This window comes from Cladophialophora immunda, assembly GCF_000835495.1.
Source record: "Cladophialophora immunda strain CBS 83496 unplaced genomic scaffold supercont1.7, whole genome shotgun sequence".
NCBI lineage: Eukaryota > Fungi > Ascomycota > Eurotiomycetes > Chaetothyriales > Herpotrichiellaceae > Cladophialophora > Cladophialophora immunda.
In genome coordinates, this window is record NW_015622547.1 from 3,344,971 (window position 1) to 3,350,970 (window position 6,000).

A 6,000-nucleotide genomic window follows, 5' to 3' on the forward strand; every position below is an offset into this window, starting at 1 on the left:
AGGTTGAGCCCTTCTGTACACGAAGAGCTAACTGAATCCTTAAGTGCCATTCCAGGTTATAATGGAATTAAAGTGAGTCGAGAGCAAAGATATCAGTTAGCCACCACCTCCACTGTCGGTCGTTATCAGCTCGCTCGATGCATTCCTGCTTGCAATGTGCTCAAACCGACTTTCGACCTATCTAAGAAGATTGACTGACTTAACCTAAGACGCTCGTAGACGAGGTTTGCTATACGAACAAGCAACCCTGGCCCTGCCAATCATGCCTCTTTTCTTTCCTGCAATATCTACAAACTGCTTATTTGGATGCGGCAGGCGCGGTTGGCACCAGCCGGGCAATGTCTGCAATCGTGTCCTTCATCGACGACCAGCCGTCGCGGAACTGCGACTCAGGGCCGAACACCTTTTGGGCCTTGCTGGTATCGAACGTGGTGAGAGGGGGAGAATCGCTCTTTTCTCGAGTGGTTGGCGCAGGCACACGCCCGCGAAGCTCCGGGAACTCCTCCCTTATCCTGCCTGCCAATTCATTCGCGTCCAAGACACCAGGACCCTTGATCAAATACCGCTCGTTTCCAGGGACATTTTGGATATCCACCGCCGACCGAACATGCAAAGCAGCCACATCTTGGACGTCCCTGAGGATGAAATTAGTATTGCCCGGAGGCGAGGATACTCGGATCGTGTTGGGGCACTCACATCCAAGGATTGAACACGAAACTCAGCTGGGGAGTGTCGACGAAGCAGCTGTATGCGTTGGACATCCCACCAAGTGCTTGTTTGTTGGGTTTGAAGCCGGGGTTGATACTCTTGCCGATGACAGATGGGATCAGAAGGACGACGAGGTCAAAACCAGGCTTCTCCCTTTTCATCCAAGCCCATGCTTGCCTCTCCGCATTCGTCTTGGAGTAGGCATAGGCATTAGGTAAGTTCACCACGCCCTGCTCATGTGTGATGGGGCTCCAATTCTCCTCCGTGACCACAGCGTCTTGAAACAAACCATGTGGAAGTTCCACTACTGACACGATAGTACCTGATATGACGAAACGCTTGACCTTCTGCGACTTCTTGGCTGAACGGAGGAGGTTTTCGTCGATCAGCCATGTTGCCTTGATCATGGTGTTCTCGAAATCGGAGGTTGTTAGAGGTGTCGCAACATGGATGATGGCGTCAGCCCTCGAGGCTGGTTCGTCAAAAACACCAGGAACGGTCAAGTCGGGCACCTCGACAAGTTCGAGCGACTCGTTGGCGAGGTGAGAGCCGTACTTCTCGTCAAAATGCTTCTGGAACTTCGCGAGCGATCGAATCACGGCAATAACCTTGTGGTCCTGCTTCAACAGTTGTTCGAGCACCCACGCCCCAATGCTGCCAGTGCCGCCCGTCAGAAGGATTGTCTTTTGCTCCATGTCGTCTGGTGGATAAGTCTTTTCCTGTTCAGTGGTGTACCGAGGCTGAAGTTTGCTAGTTTCCAATGGGGTTTGTCTTCAGAGGATGCTGGGGGACACTAGACTTATATATCACTCTCTGGCTATATTCAAGTCCGAAAGTGACTGAATACGCAGACGAGTTCCAGAAAGCGGGAAACGCTTCCTTCGCATGAATTTCTTTGAATTACAAATCTCCGACTCGTCAGTCTTGATTTCCAAGCATGTTGCAACTATTCTCTTCGACTGGATCTGAGTTTGTACCCGAAAATATAGCCGGAGTGACTACGTGGATGTATGTATCTGCGACGTTTGTGCCTATCAGGAGGGGCAGTGGACCGGACGGCGAGCGCATCCTTTCTCGACGTATAACGTCAAAATCTGCTGCCTGACCAGTCGCGCAGCAAGATGGGGCATCAGCGCTGTACCTAGGACGTGTTGTTTCGATTCGCCTCCTTCACTCTTCCCATTGCGGCAGAAGCATCGTGGACAGCGGAAAACCCGGGAGTTCAAGAAAGTCTGTTCCCACCAGATCCTACGGACTTGGAGAAGAGACCACAGGCTATTTCGGGCTCGTAGACAGCATGTTTCTCTCCTTGATTAGTATTGCGCCCAAAGGCGTTGCCATCCTGGACGAGGCAACAATAACAACCTCCCAGTGCCAAGATTTGCTCCTTCCGGATTTGGGCACCAAAGTGGAGCCGGCGCAAGCATTGGGGACGGTCTCCACGCAATGAGACAGTGTTCACTTGGAACAAAGGCTTTGTGAATCAGTCAGTTGAGCCGTGCATATTCACTTGTCGAGTCCGCGAGCGAGTTTACTTGATCGCGAGTTCTAGGTTTACCCAGGGGCAACTTTGAGCCGCAATCACCGAAAAACAGCGAGGCATTTATTAATTCTTCTTAGTTTCTCCCATATATTAGTTTCAGAAAGCAGCCCCCTCTCTTCTCTCTCATTTATTTGGTGCCATTCGAAACCCCGCAGATATCTGAAACGTACACCACCCATACCTTCCTCAGTGCCGCTACAATGGCTGAGCCACAGACGTCCATTTCCCCCAAATTCCTGAGTTCTCGTGACAGGCGCGACAGGATTCTTAGGCATATGGACGGAGGCCGCTTGGATTAAGTATTTGTATAAAAGCAAAACCTAGAGATTAAGTGATCTGCCTGCGCGCGCACGTGTGAGTTGATGCGGAAGTCTTTATGACGTTCGGTGTGGTTAGAAAGATCAAAATTGACTAGATTTAACAGTCATAGCCGTCGGTGTGAAAGACATTACCCTACTCCATGTCGCAACTACAAATGGGTAACAAGTCAGTTGGAGAGAGGGACTTTGTGCCTCTTACATCGCCGAGGCTTTCGTGCGCGAGGCAATGCTCGGACGGAAATGCGTTGTGCAACACGAAACGATTTCCGACACATGGGTTTCAGCCACGTCAACGAGCCCTATGAGCATGGGCTATTATGCAGTTGTCTAGACGACATGATGTGGGAATAATGGTAGAAGATCAGGCTCAGAAGGGCATTAGGTCCTAGCCATGCCGAACGATAGTCACTCAAAGACGACCAGCCTTTGGCAGTGTCTTTCCCGCCGCCGCGTTCGCCGCTTCTCGGCCGGCAATCCGCCCAAAGACAGCACCCTTTGGTAAGCCTGCCCCTCCTGGATAATTGTGGTAGAATAATCCACCGGTGATCTCCCCCACAGCAAACAAACCTGGCATAACCTTACCTTCGTTATTCAACACGTGCGCAGATGCATCTGTGGCAATCCCACCATAGGTGAAGGTGATCCCGGGCATTGTGGCATACGCCTTAAAAGGACCTTTCTCAATCCTCAATGCCCAGTTCGATTTGGGAATCGCGAGACCCTTAGTGCAGAGTCCGTCATTCTCCATCGGCTCGAAACAGCTGCTGTCCACCGGGCACGCGGCATTGAAGTCATCGACAGTCTTTTGTAATGTGGCAGCGTCAATACCGAGCTTGACGGCTAGCTGCGGTATCGTGTCCGCGATGACTGGTCTGGCTGTATTGTAGCGGTGTTTTGGCAGGATGTGTAGAGTCTGCTGGTCAAAGATCTGGTACACACGGCCCTCGGGTTGTTCGCTAATCTTCTTGCCAGTCTTCGCGTATGTCTTGCTGACGTGGTCCTCGCCTTCATCCATAAACCGTTCGCCACGGGTGTTCACGCTGATGCCGTACATATAGCTATACCTCGCGATCAAGGGGGAAATATTGATATCGCCCATCAACGGCCCGTCTGCATCCTGTGGCGAGGAGTGGCAAGCTCCCCAATGCCCAACCGGTCTAGCACCCGCCTCTATTGCGCGTCGAAGCATAGTCCCCGTGTTGTATTTGGTGCCACGGACTAGGACTAGATCCCATCCTTCCCCAAGGTATTGACGTCGCATTGCGGGGTTGGCGGAGAATCCGCCACTCGCAAGAATGACCTGGCCGTATACATTGGTGAAGGTATCGCGGTGACGCACCTGGACACCCCGGATCGTGTCTCCTGAAACCAAAAGCTCGTGTGCGGGACTGTCGTACCAGAGAGTCATGCTGCCATCGGAAACGAGCTTCTCGGCTGCCGTCCAGAGAAAGTCCATCAATCCGACACCGTTATTGACAGCCTGAACAGGGCCGCCGGCGTCAATAGCCACGGTCCCTTCCTTCTTTCTCTTAATACTCTCAAAGTCATAGAATTGCCGGAGAATCAGCTCCCACTTGACGCCTTTGCTCTTCATCCACACAAGTGTGTCCCAGCTGTTCTGGACCAAAACCTCTGAGATAGCCGGGTCATTCCGCCCATGTGACGTTGCGGCTAGATCCTCGTGGTACATTTCTGGTGTGTAGGGATGCATATAGCAGTATTTCGCTTCCGCCTTTGCCTCGTCGCAGAGAAGATTTTCTACGACTTGGTCGAGGCCGTTGTGCACCGCACGAAAAACGGATCCGGCGAAGCGGCTGTTTCCCCCCCGGTCTTCGCGCGATGCGGCTTCGAGGATGAGGACACGAGCGCCCTGATCGTGAGCCGAGAGGGCGGCACACAGCGCTGCGTTGCCACCCCCGACAACGATAACGTCGAACCTTTGGGCATTCTCTGTGTGTTGTAGGCCTGCCATAATAATGATATACTTACAGGCTGCTTAGTCTTTGAAATACACTTAGACTATCGAGATTATTTGAAATCACTTTTATAGTCTGGACTGAAAGACCGCTGAGCACCGAAGTTGCCAATCTTTGTTTCCACCCTGGGGGATCAAGTCCGAAACGCGCCCCGTTTTCGCAATTGTATATTAGTGAGGGAGAGGTCGATACAGCCGTATACAATACCGGTTAGAAACGTCTTAAAAAGGGTTCAAGCGATATCGGTGTCATGTCATCGGGTAGTATATCAAAAACAATTTTTCCACCAGTCGGAGCCTGGATTCCGTATCAAAGAATAAGATTTCCGCTGTCGGATCAAGATATCTATAAATATTCCAATGCTAGCTTCGAGGACGGGAAAGAATAAGATTTCCGTTGTCGGATCTAAGAACTCTCTCAATCTCCCAATACTCGGAGATTTAGGGCCGAGGACGGGAAAGAATATGATTTCCGTCATCGGGTCTAAGAACTCTCTTTATACGTCCTAAATTGGCTATGAGCGCGGGGTACCCATGGGGGAGTATTCGTGGGGAGTGTGGAGCCCATATGATCCTGCGAGGTATAAAGTCTAGGACAAATCCTCCTGACCTACAATTAACTAACTGTCTATACTCACTCTCGAGCATCACTAATCTGATCAACATGTCGGAGACTCATAACAAGGTCGATATAGAGCTTATCGAAGGCGAGACATCGCCGCCAGCGGAAATCTATCCGGATCCCACGTCTGGAGGCGCAATTGTCAATACAGGTTTCCAAGCGCCACGTGCGGAACCGAGATCTGAGCATGAGAAGCGCCTTCTGCTTAAGCTCGATTTGGTCGTCCTTACTCTATGTTGCCTGATGTACTTCGTGGCTTATCTGGATCGGAATGTACTCGGCAACGCGCGGCTCATGGGTATCGAGAAGGACTTACATTTGACTGCGAACCAGTTCTACAACTGCCTGACTATGTTCTTCGTTGGATACATCGTCTTCATGCTTCCAGGCAACATTCTCCTGCGACAGTTCAAGCCTCCGTACGTGTTTGGAGTTTCTGTGTTCTCCTTCGGTGTCTTCTGTGTCGCCATGGCAGATGCACAACACTACGCTACCATCCTGGTCCTGCGAATCTTCATTGGTACAGCGCAGGCTTTCATCCAGGGAAGTAGCGTATATTTTGCCTGGTTTTATCTCAGAACTGAACTGGCCACACGGAATGGTAAGTATAAGGCCTCGGCATCTCCCTGAAAATCACTAACGTTCGGCTTAGCGATAATCTTCTCTTTTGCAACCTTTGCAGGGGCATTCAGTGGATTGATCTCCTACGCCGTCAACAGCCGGCTCACTGTCGCCAAAACTGGTCGCGAACCTTGGAGATGGCTTTTTATCATTGAAGGGTCAATAGCGATGTTTGTTGGCTTGCTGACTGTCATTCTCCTGCCCAGTTTCG